Raw genomic sequence first — 14816 nt, 5'->3', positions numbered from 1 at the left:
GGAGAGCATGAGCGGAGGAGGAGCAGAGGGAGAAGCAGGGTCCCCACTGAGCAGGGCAGAATGGGGGCTGGATCCCAGGACCCTGGAACCAGCACCTTAGCGAAAGCAGACCCTTAACCAACTGAGCCACTCAGGTGTCCCTAATAACAAACTCCAGACACCTGGCTAGCTGGGTAGAGCGCACGATTCTTGATCTCTGGGTTCTGAATTGGAGCCCCAGATGAGGAGCAGAGATTACTTAAAAAATAAATAAATAAATAAAGATAAGCAAACAAGAAATCCTCACCAGAGGGAAAGTAAGGAAGCTTATAGAGTTAGAATATACTGGGTTTTGCATTTTAATTCTTTTTCTTTCCTAGAAATGAGTTAGAAAGGGGATTGTAAATATAATGACTTCGGACTCTGAAAGAAGGGGTAGGATAAAAGAACCCAGAGACTAGAAGGAAGAGACTAGCAAAAATAAATGAGGCTGGACAAAACTACTTTTCTAAGCCTAATATATTTTTTGACAGGCCAATTAATTAATCAAACTAATCCTCCAAAAAATTAATCTGAAGGATTCTCAGAAAAAGAAACATGAGCTGCATGAAAATGTTACAAACCAAGGGAGACCGCACAGAGCTAACTTAAATGTCCACAGGTTTATTTCCTGTGCAAGTATGACCTCCTGGGATAAGTTTTACTGCAGTGTTCATCACCAGACGACTTTTGGTTTTAAGAGAAGCACGTTGGAAATGCGATTCTTAACTAAATACTAAAAAAAAAAAAAAAAAAGAAAGAAAGAAAAAGAAAGAAAAAAGTTCTTTCCCATTTGTTTGTAATTAGATTGCAGGCTTGCAGAGGAAACACACCAACTTCATAAGCAGGAATACAACGACCAGTCACGTCCTCAAAACAAATCAACACACAAACTTCACTTCACAGCTGGATCCAGCTGTGCTGCACAGGAGCCAGGAATTTATTTTAAGGCAGAGGATATAGATCAAAAACGGCAAATCCAAGACAAGCCAGATTTAAACCCCCCCTCCCCGCCCGCAAAAGGGTGTGACCTAAGGTTCGGGTTTTTTTTTTTTTTTTTTTCTTTCTCCTCTTTCTTTCTAACTTTCAACTAGCAGAAGCCTTTGAAGGAGTGTTGCTGAGAAAGCCTGTTTAAGAGGATCGCCCCTCAGCTACTCCTCCGTGGAGTAGAAGGGGCGGACAGGCACCGCGAGCTTGCACAGCTTCGGCAGGCGCGGGCTCCGGCGGGAGGGGAAGGGGCCGGTCCCGAACCCGGGGAGGCTGGGCCCCCGAGTGATTCATCAGCAACCGGGGGTTCGCGCGCCACCAGCGCGGGCGACGCCCAGCGCGCCCCACGGCCCCTACCCGGGCCCGTTCCCCCGCCCTCAAGCAGCCCCCAATGTCTCCACGCTCCTCCCAAGAGACACCGGTAGGGTTAGGAAATCGGGGCTGGCGGCTGAAGGGCAGCAACCTCTCCCTCCTCAGCCACTATGGCCGGTGCGACTCCCTGCCTGCGCCCGCAGACGGACTTCCTGGAAAGCACCGGGCTAGGCTTACCTGACTGGCACCCGTTGGGGCCGCCGACCTTCTTCACAGACCCGCGGGAAAGGCCTGTCCCTCGGTTCCCCGGACCCGCCCGTAAGCCCGCTTCTTTCTCCTTGGGAGTTGCCCGATCTACTCGCGGATGCCCCAACCCGACGGCTCTGTCTGTGCTGCTGGTTCCCCCTCCGCCACGGACGCGCGTGCGCACTCCCGGGTTGCGGGGCATCTTGGGAGTTGTAGTTCCGGCAAGGAGGGCGACGCTCTGAGCTGAGCCTGGTTTTTGCAATTTGCAGGATGTTTGAAGCAGCTGCTGATAGCAAGCCTTACTCCAGCCGGCGACAAGTATCTTTACTAGTGGAAATCTCTACCCTGGACCCTTTGGGAGCTATAAACAGCAACTCGAGGCTCTTTGGGATAGACTTCCTCTTTACTTTGACTTTTACTGAAGAGGCATACAAGGCAGGGCTTATATCCTACCCTTGCTTGCTAATGCAAGGACATGACATCGAGCCCTTTAAGCTCGTCGTGAAAAACTGATAGAAAAGTAAACAAAGGCGAAGTCACAAAAGGGGCATAAATCACGCAGATGTCATCTCAAGGGCGTAGTGACCCTAGGGATTTCCTTGGGCATGTACAAGGGATGATGTCTCAGCGATAGCCCCTATATACCCGGACAGTTTGGGCCGCAACCCATCTTCCCATTCCAGCCTCAAGCTCTACACCAGGTGGTGAAGCTGGGTTAGTATGAGTGGGAGAAAAAACCAGAAGTGCCGCTCAAAGAAGGGGACTGGGACAGATGGGTAGCCTATAAGGAAGGATGAGGAAAGTGGGAACACCTCAGAGGGCGGTGCTACGGTGGCCAATGAAGTGGCTGCCTTTTGTGCAGGGCTCTGTGGAGAGGGGACTGCAATGGCCTTCCGTTCATTGGTAGTTGCTCATTGGTAATTTTTCTGTCCTGCTCTTCATGACTAAACCTTTCCCAGGAGTCATGCTCGGCTTTGATACACCATCTTTGAAGAACGCAACCAGGAAGAGGACGAAGTGCCTGCTTGCGGTACATTCCAGCTACTCCTAGTGTGGAAACCGACTAATGGTTAATCCTCTCCTGTCATTTACGTGTTCCCTTCAGAGCAGGAAGCACCCTAGGTAAAGTAAACATCCTGGAATTTCATGCTAGTTGTATCCATTAATCCCTGAAATGAAAATCACTCATGATTTGGAGTTTTTAAGGAAAAAAAAAAAAACCTTGTAGGTTGCAAGTACTCTTAGAAGACCGTTGACATTAAATCTCATAGCCACTACACCTTATTTTCTGTAGCATTTTAGTGTTTATGGATTTCTCCAATATTCTTGGATATAGCAGCTTTCTGAGAGCAACTTCCTACAGAATTCAGTTTCAGCACAAAGCCCCATACAGGGCTCAAACTCATAACCCTGAAATCATGACCTGAGCTGAAATCAACAGTTGAACACTTAACCAACTGAGCAACCCAGGTGCCCTTGTATTTTCTCTTTTAGATAAGTTACTCATTTAAAATTTTTCCCAACAAGTGTCTCTTTTTTTAGTTGCTTTTTCTAAAATAATGTGATTCGGTGCTGGGTTTTTCCCCCTTTCCTCAGACAAATATTAACATATTATAACCACAGGGCTCACAGACATGAATCTCCTAACCCCATGTGATTTAAATATTACATATGAGTGGTGGGGGGCACCTGGGTGGTACAGTCAGTGACTCTTGGTTTTGGCTCAGGTCTTGATCTCAGGGTCATGAGATAGAACCCCGAGTGGTGCTCCACGCTGAACACAGAGTCTGCTAAAGTTTCTCTCTCTCTCTCTCTCCCTCTGCCTCTCCCTGCCTTATGCTCTCTCTAAAGTAAAAAAATCTTTAAAAAATAATTTAAAAATACTACACATGGGACCAGCGGTGTTAACAATCATATCCTGGTGTTGAATAAGACTGTAAAAAATAGAACGTGCTTCCACTGCTGTGATTCTCCACACTAACAGTTTCTGATTTAAAAACAAAAAATGAGATCATGTCACCTTTCTGCTCCAAACCACTCATGGCCTCTCAATGCATTTTGAATAAATCCCCAAGTTACCACCCCTACAAGTTCTTATGTGACTTTTTTGTTTCCTACCATACTCTCTCACTCTGCTCCAGTACCCTAGTTTCCTTGAGGTTTCTCCATATTGCCAAGTACATTCCCACCTCAAGATCTTTGCACTACACAGGAGAATGCTTTTCCTTCCAAATACTCATGGCTCGTGCCATCATTTTAATGAAGGTTCTGCTCAAGTGTCACCTCCTCTGGTCACCCTACCTTGCCTTCCTTTCCTTTCCTTTCCTGTCTTCGGAGCACTTGTCACTACCTAATATCATCTTGCTTGTATACTCAGTGTAAGCTCATGGAGGACTTTGTGTTGTTTACAACACATCTTTGCATCTGCTACAATGCCTGACACAGGCTAGAGATTCAATAAATATTTGTAAATATGAATATTGAATCCTTCCCTCCCCCTCCTCTTCTCAGTTGAGGACACAGAACAAGAGGGTTTGCCTGTAAATGCCAGCCAGTGACCTCATGCAGATATAAACACCAGCTGTGAGAGGGTTGGCTCCACAGGACAAGACACAGTGAAGCTCATCCTGAAATGGAGACAGAGCTCTCTTTTAAAAAAGACTATGCTTTGGGGCGCCTGGATAGCTCAGTCACTAAGTGTCTGCCTTTGGCTCAGGATCCTGGGATCAAGCCCCGAATGGGGCTCCCTGCTCAGCGGAAAGCTTGCTTCTCCCTCTCCCACTCCTTCTGCTCGCATTCCCTCTCCTGCTCTCTTTCTCTCTGTCAAATAAATAAAAATCTAAAAAATAAAAAGACTATGCTTTATGGGTTGTCATTACTAGCTTACAGTTAGCAAAACACATTCTTTTTTTTTTAAGATTTATTTATTTATTTGACAGACAGAGATCACAAGTAGGCAGAGAGGCAGGCAGAGAGAGAGGAGGAAGCAGGCTCCCCGCAGAGCAGAGAGCCTGATGTGGGGCTCGATCCCAGGACACTGGGATCATGACCCAAGCCAAAGGCAGAGGCTTTAACCCACTGAGCCACCCAGGCGCCCCAGCAAAACACATTCTTAAAAAGAGAAAAAGAAAAGGAAAACCCTACAAGTTAGATTGATATAAATAAGTGAAAAGATAAAGCCACTGAAATCCTGTGGTAGATTGAGATATTTTCCCCAAATATTTGCTCTCCTCTACAGGACAGAACAGCCCTACCCATGCTATGTGACTTGCAATGTCCTATAGACATTTTCAGGCTTGGCTATGATCTGGTAATACATTTTTCCTTCTTTCTTCACACAGATCTTGTTATACTGTAATCTCAAAGTTTATATACATGGACCTTTTTTTGAGCCAATGAGATGTGAGTGGAAGGGACAACAGGACAGCTCTGAATAGAAGCTTTAAGAGTCATTGGTATTTCTGGGGTGCCTCAGTTGGTTAAGCATCTGCCTTGAGTTCAGATCATGATCCTGGGGTCCTGGGATCAAGCCCTGCATCAAGCTCTCTGCTCGGCGAGGAGTCTGCTTCTTCCTCTTCTCACTCTCCCTCTGTGTGAGCTCTCTCTCAAGTAAATAAATAAAATCTTAAAAAAAAAAAATCACTGGTGTTTCCCACTACTGTGCTTACTCTCTCTCTCCGGGAGGAGTGTGACATGTCCCAAACAGCAGTTGGTCCACCGGCCTGGGTTGTAGAATGAGAAGTCACATGGGGCAGCGCCTGAGACAGACACAGGTGCTGACATGTAATGTGCACAAGAAGTAAACTGAGATCTAGGTTTGTTTGTTCCTAGAGACTCACCCAGCAAGAGCTGACTGCTGCACTGCCTATTCAGTGAAAGGCAATAGAAATAGAAAGAAAAAAATAGAAGAGGTATGGCAACCCTTCCCCATGCAGTGAATCCCACTTTGAATAATGGAAAACGGGAAGTTCAGCATACTGTCAAGAACAAATATGAGACTGTTAAAGTAAAATACATGAATGAGGGACAGAGTATGGCTCCTATTAGTTTTCGGGGTTTGGTTAGAGTGAATGTGATTGTTAAAATGTCACTGTAACTCTACTTAATGTACTATAAGCCCTAATTACTGTTATATTTAAACTTCCAGCCAGGGGCACAGGGGTGGCTCAGTCGGTTAAGTGTCTATCACTGGCTCAGGTCATGATCCCAGGGTCCTGGGATCGAGCCCTGTATCGGGATCCCTGATCAGCAGGGAGCCCCCTTCTCCCTTTGCCTGCTACTTCCCCTATTTGTACTCTTTCTCTCTGTGTCGAATAAATAAATAAAATTTAAAAATAAATGAATGAATGAATGAATAAACTTCCAGCCAGAGTAATTCATAAAGCATGTCACACTGACTCAATATATGCAAATCAACACCAGCAGCACTGGTGTTCCTTTAGCAAATAGTGTCCCTGATATATTTATACATTTTTTTAAACATACACATATAAATTAAATATCTTATTTATTTATTTATTTGAAGGAGAGCAAGAGAGGGAGCAGGAGTGTGGCAGGGGGAGGGGCTGAGACTGAGAGAGAAGCTGGCTCCATGCAGGGCTCCATGCTGGACTCGATCCCCAGACCCTGTGATCATTACCTGAGCCAAAGGTAGATGCTTAACTGACTGAGCCACCCAGGCACCCCTTAAACGTGTATTTTATAGGAGAGCTAAGAAAACTTAAGCTAAAGACGTAAACTTGAAACTAAGAGGTAAGGATTTCATTCTGTGAGCTTGGAGTTGGTTAAAGTGGGAGGTAGGAATCAGAGAAGACAAACACCAAGGTTGGAACATAAAATTTTATAGAAAGGATTCAAGTAAACTCTATTTGTTTTTGTTTTTTCAAGCAAGCTCTTTAGCTTGAAATGTCCTTACCTATCACCCACCTCTGTCAGTTAGAAGCTTTCTCGTGTTTCCTTGTCCATCTCAAATGCCTCTTTCTCCCTCCAACTTCCCTAATGCCATCAGCTGGAATTAATTTTGCTGTTCCTCTTATTTTCATATCCTATTATGCCTTCACCGGAGGTGCATTGAATATACATCTCAGCCAAACGCCAGAGAGCTGAGAACTAAAATTTTCAGTTGAAGCCAAGGTTGCTGGAAAATATCACTACCAATTAATAATTTCTAGAATACACAAATAAACCTCAAATTTTATGCCAAAAGTTAATTATTTTAGTATTATTATGTAAAATATTAGTGCTAAAATGGTGAAGTTTTACACTGTACAGAAACAATAATTTCCCAGCATTGTCAGCTGTTAAGACTCATCTGCAGACACTAGAGAGTCAAATTCAGCTGATGGAAGGGAATGAACAAGATCCATGTCCTAAATGGAATTAAGTAAGAGTTAAATTCTGGTCTTATTTTATTTTTTTTAAGGATTTTATTTATTTATTTAACAGAGAGAGATCACAAGTAGGCAGAGAGGCAGGCAGAGAGAGAGAGGAGGAAGCAGGCTACCCGCCGAGCAGACAGCCCGATGCGGGACTCGATCCCAGGACCCTGAGACCACAACCCGAGCTGAAGGCAGAGGTCCAACCCACTGAGCCACCCAGGTGCCCCTAAATTCTGGTTTTAAATTATAAACGCTGGTTATACCAAACACTTCTACAAAGAACAGAGTTATCATATGAAGTAACCTCTATTTGTGCTTCCTTATATTGTTTAAATTTTTATAAACATTTGCTGACTAAAAAAATTTACTGTTCTTCGTACGTTATCTAGGTAATGCGTTCTCTGTGTTTGTAGTTACTGTCATTTATTTATTTGAAAGTTCTTAATGATTTTTAATCATTTTGAATTGATTATTAAATTAGTTTTGAACATAAAATAAACCTTTCACAATCAGCAGTTATTACAGCATTTTACTTACCAATAATTAGTACATATTTATACCTACATAGAATTTTGACAAATAAATAATACAGAGATTTTTCATTCAGATTATATCTAAAACACTTGCCTGTATCTGAAAATGATTATTCATATAATAAAAGCAAATCCGGGCGCCTGGGTGGCTCAGTTGGTTAAGCAACTGCCTTCAGCTCGGGTCATGATCCTGGAGTCCCGGGATCGAGTCCCGCATCGGGCTCCCGGCTCCATGGGGAGTCTGCTTCTCCCTCAGACCTTCTCCTCGCTCATGCTCTCTCTCACTGTCTCTCTCTCTCTCTCAAATAAATAAATAAATAAAATATTTAAAAAAAAAATAAAAGCAAATCCAAGTTACATACTTAGTTCTTATCAGTGATACTGTTGACTGATTAGCCATATGAATAACCTTTATAGGGGCGCCTGGGTGGCTCAGTTGGTTGGGCACCTGCCTTCAGATTGGGTCATGATCCCAGAGTCTAGAGATGATTCCCACATCAGGCTCCCTGCTCAGGGGAGAGCCTGCTTCTCCCTCTGCCCCTCTCCCCACTTGTGCACACTCTCTCTCTCGCTCTCTCTCTCATAAATAAAATCTTAAAAAAAAAATAACCTTTATAAACACATAAATACTTACCATGCCAAAGTTCGACGATAATGGAAATAATATCAAAGTACACATTCCACAAGCTGAGGCCCAGAGCCCAAGACAAATAGATTTTTTTTTAAAGATTTATTTGAGAGAGAGAGTGTGCCAGAGAGAGAAAGCACGAGTAGGGGGAGGGGCAGAGGGAGAGAGAGAAGCAGACTCACCACTGAGCAGGGAGCCCGATGAGGGCTTGTTCCCAGGACCCTGAGATTACAACCTGAGCCAAAGGCAGACGCTTAACCAACTGAGCCACGCAGGTGCCCAAATAGGAGACTTTTGGCCAAATATCAAGATTCTTTGTCTAATGTGACTTAAGATAGAGTTAGCTTTTAGGTAGGACATTCTACTTCTTATTTGCAGTTAAGATTTTAGCCAAGACCAAAGTCTCTATCTACACAGATGGCAGTTGAGTCATATTTTTCCCATTCTATCTTCCATAGTTTATTTTTTTGGATTAAAAATTGACAACTACATTGTTACTTGTATTAAATTTTACCTGATTATATACAGGCTTAGACTTTGGCCTGTTCAGATATTTTTGCACCTCTCAAAGAATTCCTCATTCCTTTGAAGACTCAGTATTCTAGCAGTATACCTCTAAATTCCTGATGAACTGCTGATCCGAACATATCAAGGAAAGAGCTGTGTGGCGGCTACTAAGCCCTTCTGTTTGAAATTCTTCCATTCGTCAGCATTTACTTATGATTAAGGGTCAAGAAAGATTGTTTAAAACAGTCATTTCACTATTAAGTTTCACTATTATGCAACCCACATTTTCTCAAGGATGTTGCGAGACTCTGTTAAATGTCTTGCTGAAAATTACAGTGTGTTCTTTTCCCTGGACTCTCATGATTTTCGATTTTCTCTAAATGAATCTGTGCTCCATCTTAGAGATCACTGTTTCATTTCTAAGTGCCTAAAAACCACTAAAGCACTAAAAAACACTAAAATTTTGCTGAGGATTGGTAAGTTGAGAGAATGTGTGTTGGGGGAGGGGGGTTCTCCAAATCGTAGACCTACGATTTGGAGAACCCCCCTCCCCCAACACACACATACCTTTTGAGTCATGAAGCTGCCTGATTTTCCCATTTTATCTCCTTAGATTGCTTGGGCCCCCTGCACAGCCCACTCTCAGTCAAGAACACTTACATCTAATTCCTCCTACTGAGGTCCTGTAACCTGTGGGACACCTGCTGGAGGCTGTGGGCATCTCATCATGTTCCCTAGCTGGTGGAACCAGGACAGGGGTAAGTACTGGGGCAGAGGAGGCATGGGACACTACTACTCATAGCCATAAGAGGAAGGCTGAATAATCTATCTAAGAGAAGGAGGTCCATCACAGAGTCAAGCCCAGCACAAGACAGACCCAAAAGTCAAGGAGTTGCTCCTGGATCCGGACTGCCAAAAGCCAAGGAGGGTACCAAGAAAGCAGAACAGGCACAAACAAATGAAAACATCAAGGAAGAGACAAGAAGCAGAGCTAAATGACAGGGCATGTTAGGAGTAACTCTTGAGTCAGCTCTATCTTGTTTATATTCAATTACTGGAGTGAGGAAGGAGGGCTTGTTTGCCAAAAGGCTTTGACAGTAGAAACACAAAAATAACTAAGATAGAGTCCTGCTTAAATTCCTGACATTGTCAACATAAAAGGGACAGCTGTATTGGCACTAATATTCATGGATATTTAAGTTACAGTTTAGGATAGTAATACCATGTGCCTTCTACATGTCAGGCACTGTCCTAAGTGTTTTACACATTAATCCTCATAACAGTACTACTATCACTACTGTCATGTAGGATTATGATTCCTATTATACTGGTGAAGAAATGGAGGCTATGAAATCTGTACAAATTTATACAAGTGAGATTTGAACCAGCAAGTTGGACTACAAAGTGCATATTTGTAACTCCTATTCATTAAAGGCCCACAGCCTGAAGGAATCCTTTAAACAAAATAATTACTGTACTTGTGCACAAGAAGGTGTGGAACAGCAAATACAGAAGTTAGACATAGGCCCTCTGTGTTTTTTCTTGGACCTTTCCAACAGTCTAAGTGACAAAGAGGGTAGAGTTCAGCAGGAGGACAGGAAAAATAGGTTTTCTTATTTTTCCAGGGCAAATCTTTATAACTTTGTTATTTTTAGTGTTCTGGGTTACCAATCCCAGCATAGTTTTTTAAAAACCCACACATAGGGGTGCCTGGGTGGCTCAGTGGGATAAAGCCTCTATCTTTGGCTTCGGTCATGATCCCAGGGTCCTGGGATCGAGCCCCGCATCGGGCTCTCTGGTCTGCGGGGAGCCTGCTTCCTCCTCTCTCTCTCTCCCTGCCTCTCTGGCTACTTGTAGATCTGTCTGTCAAAAAACCAAACAAACAAACAAAAAACAACCCCACACAAACCCTAAATCCAAAGTTAACATAAGAAAATCAAGGTAAAACAATGAACCCATTGGGATTATCTATATTCCTGCTCCCATTTATTCTAACAATTTTTAACTGTTTAGCCAAGTGTGTGCATATTGTTTTAATAATTTTTTTTCCCTCTGGCTACTTCTCATTGTCCATACTTCTTATCTTCTTCATAATAAGGACATTTTGTAGTCCTTTCTGAAAATGTACTCGTCTAATATGAGAACTCAGTGCCAACCATTCATTTTAAAAAGAAAATCTGTCTAAAAATTAGCCAGATTAAATCAGTCTTTACTTTCATTTTAAAAGGAAAGTTTATTAATTCCTAACGTTCTGTAAATTTTCACTTGGAAACTTCATTCCAGACATAAATGAATACATCATATCTTTGAAAGCAGAAAGATCTTGATGAATTAAAACAGTATACATTTACCTTACCATTAGGTCTGGCTGGTTAATTCCAAAGGGTCAAACATTGTACCTGTTTGTGTCCATTGGGATTCTTATTATCCCAATAAGAGGATGTCACACCTCATACATTTTGCTTTATCTCATACTTATTTCCCACAATATCCACTTTCACATTTAAAAGGCAAATTAGTCTTTATCCCCTAATGAGTAAATGTCTACCTTTGATTGAAAAGTTTCAAAATGAAAAGTGAAACTATATGAATTTTTCAATAACTGCCTAGCCAAATAAATGTCGCCAATATAAGTTTAAACAGTTTACAAAGTATTATTTCCTTTGTTCTCTTCAAAACAACACAGGTACACATAAGGTCACACATTACAGGCATCCAAACTGGTAAGATATTACGATTGGTGGCATGCAAGTATTTTACATTTTTAAATGCAATGAAAAATGCTCTTGTTTTCCTTGAGTAGATGAAACAGAATTAAGATAAATGTTTAATTAAAATATCAATATAATTCCATGAATATTGTGGGGTTTTTTAAAAACCAAAATAACAGAGATAAGAATTTCAGGTCAGAATAATTTCATTCTTAACTAAAGATTGTCACTGGCAATGTTTGGAACTAAAAATTTCCTTTAAAAGCACATTTTCTATTCATCTCATTCCACCATATGGCCAATTCCTATCTATTTGGATTTAGATTATCCATGGGAAATTTTAAAACCTGGGCCAGCTTGCCTCAATTGCACAGTGTATTTCCGATTGGTTTCTCTGTGTTATCAATATGTGCTCAGAAACGCACACTCATACACACACACACACTTTAAGCAAAAGCCTGTGAAAAACCCGCTGTGTTTACTGCACTCAGTTTCCTTCTTTGCATTTCCTCTTCTCCGCCAATTTTGAGAAGAAAATATTGTGTATTTTAAAATCTCCTTTCAGAGAAGGCTGCTCCTCCAGCACTATCCTGAAGACAGTAAAAGCTGCTGAAGAGGAACAGATAACCGTCTGTGGAATGTTCAGACCTCTTCTGGCTAAGAAACCTGAAGAGAGATGGAACTGCAGTGGAGGCATTACTCATGCATGCTCAGAGGCAATGGAAACTTCAGAATCACAGGGTTATTGTAAAGCTTGGGAGCTGGGAGGATCTTAGAGAGCATCTAATCCACTCACTTCATTTTACAGATGAAATAAAGACGAGAGAGATGGAAAGTCTTGCCCAAAGTCACACACAGCCGGCATCTGAGTCAGCACTGTTTTCCAAATATCATGTGATGACCAATGGAGCATCATTCTTGGGGGGCAGGAGGACAGTTCAACTCAAGCAACATTTATGAAGCACCTGATATATATAAAGCACCTCACTAGATGCTACTGAAGACACAAAGCTTGATGAGATGGTCCCTGCCTCCACGTGCTTATGAAAGCCCCGTGATACCATGTTTCAGTATTTTTCTAAGCACAAAAATACTGACTAGGGCAAAGGTTGCTGGTGATAACAAGGCAGTTGCTGCCCGGGAGAGTTGATCTCACAGGTGACACTTTCTCCCCTTCGCTATCAGGACTTGAGCCTGTCAAGTAGCTGCTAGAGCCTTAAGGATAATCTTCTCTCCTAGGTCTCCTGTCCACACCTCAAGTCATAGATTACCCCGGTGGTGTCAGAGCCTGGCAGGAGTAGCACTGCTCCAGACTCTCCCCTCAATTCTTAATCACTATTTGCTCCCTCAAGTGTCCAGCCTTAGACTCATTGCAAGGGTCCTTACCACGTCCAGGTACTGTCAAGATGACCCAGGGAAAATGCTCTACCACACACATCACTGGTATATAACACCCACCTGTCAACTACCTCTCCCGTCTCTGTGTTAAAAATGAAATAATTCCAGTCCCCTATGTCATCTCCATGCTGTGATTGCTCATACTCAATGCTCGGAAGGAAAACAAAAACCAGATTTAAGAAGCAGTGGAAAACATTAGTGAATAGATGATGAAAATGATCTCCAACTTCTGTAGAGCCCTTTCCAGTATAGTGTTCTCATCCCATTATCTGATTATTTTCTCACCACAAATCTGTGAGGTAGTTAGTGAAGATATTATTCCCATTATAATATAGCTGAAGAATCTTAGGCTTGAGAGACTAAGTGGCTTGCCACAAAGTCACTCAGCTAAGAAAGTGTGGAGCCAAGTGTCCAGGTGTCTTGACTCCAAATCCAGTGCTCTTCCCCCTATGTAGACTATAATTGTCAGGCAATTGAATGAATTGCCCATGATCATATACCTGCTAAGTGTTGGTGATGGGATTGGGAGTCAGCCTCTGAGTCTGTTAGTATGGTGCCCTTCCACCATACCAACTAACAGAGCCGGTGTGCTCAAAACGACTACCATGGAAGATGTCAGAGGAAAGTCCAGTCTCCTTGATCCTCTCCCAAGTCAATGATGCATCACAAAACTGGGATGACTTCTGCTAAGGGTATGGCCTTCCTAGAACAGTACCTAGAGCCAGGTAGCAACTTTAAACTTTGAAGCACTTTCTCCACCCATCTCCTGGATGTTTAATCATTACTGTTATGGGCAGATAGGAAGGCGGTGAGCTGAGCAGAGCTTACTTCTCCCCTTAAGCAAATGGAGACCTTCAATTTCCATCTTCCTCCCCACCTCACCCAGCCCCTCCATTTAATAACTTCTGAACCACAAAATAAAATTTGATCTAACCTAGAGTTGGGGGCAAGAAAACGATAAATCCATCTTGAGGTTCTGGGTACTCTTCTTTCTCAAGCTTGTTCCTGGGGGGCCCAACCCTGTGACTTTCATCCAGAGGGTTCAGCCTGGTGCTGCCAAGCGTTCTCACACCTTGTGTCCCAATCCTTGAGCTTTGAGGGGGGTCTGGTAAATGGCAGGGATATTTGAAGTGAGGAGCAGTAAGGGGAACCTGGTACTGGAAGGCAGAGCTAAAACATTTCTTTTTCGTTCTCTGCTCATTAAAATGAAAACCGCTATTATTGCACCATTAGTGGAAGAGAGGAAGGAAGCTTCAGGATCACGATTCAAAATCTGACACTAGAAACAATTCCAACTCAGTAGAGGGAACATACCACAGAATGTAGTATTTGTAACTTACTGCCCCCTGCCCGCTTCCACTGATGCTATCAAAACTTGAACTAAAAAGATGGTATCCACTTTGCAAAAAGGCACTCTACCCCCAAGACCCAGAAACACATATCAAATTGTATTAATCCAGAATTCTTACACTTTCTCAGTCTGCTTTACACTGCCTGGGAGAGGGCTAAGTACATCATTATCTCTGAAAAAAGGAAGTATCTACAAACTCTTATGTAAATTTAAATGCCTCTCCCACATTGAAAGCATGCTGAAGCTTCACACTGGTTTCAAGTTTGAGTGTCTGAAATGTTCTCATGGTAGTTCTTCAGAGCACACTGGTTTCCCTCATGGTGGTGCCCTGCCGGGGGCCACCTTTCTGTCTGGAAGAGAAGGTGTTCTTTTGGTGGGCTGTACCAAGCTTCCCTTAGGGAAATTGTTCTGAGGAGTATAGGCATTGGGATGATTTCTGAGTTTTTAAATGGAGATGGGCTTTTATCGTAAGATGAACTGGTGTTCTAAGATGGGGGAGCTGCGCGTGCCCCTCCAGGCTAGCAATTCTCTAAGTTAGGCTCGCAGCAGCTCCAAGAGGGTAAGGGAAGAGGGACTGGGAGATAGCATCTCCCATCGATGTGGCGTCCAACTTTAGCCAAATACCACTTACAGTATTTGGTGATCTTTGTGTACAAAATATTTATATACAGCCTACCCTACCACGATGGAAGGAAGGGGCATAATAATCACGTTGATGAAGATGAATATGTTTGTACTTACACACTT

General features: G+C 42.8%; 1 protein-coding gene across 1 annotated transcript in view; it reads right to left on the bottom strand.

Annotated features, from left to right (window-relative positions):
• Positions 1 to 1722, bottom strand: part of TMOD3 (tropomodulin 3) — a 79261-nt gene extending 77539 nt beyond the window's left edge. Inside the window, exon 1 of the mRNA XM_047737116.1 lies at positions 1555 to 1722. The gene's annotated coding sequence lies outside the window, so the exon portion shown is untranslated. The remainder of the gene's footprint in view (positions 1 to 1554) is intronic.
• Positions 1723 to 14816: the final 13094 nt, after the last annotated feature.

This window comes from Lutra lutra, chromosome 7, assembly GCF_902655055.1.
Source record: "Lutra lutra chromosome 7, mLutLut1.2, whole genome shotgun sequence".
NCBI lineage: Eukaryota > Metazoa > Chordata > Mammalia > Carnivora > Mustelidae > Lutra > Lutra lutra.
This window is presented reverse-complemented; position numbering and strand designations above follow the sequence as displayed.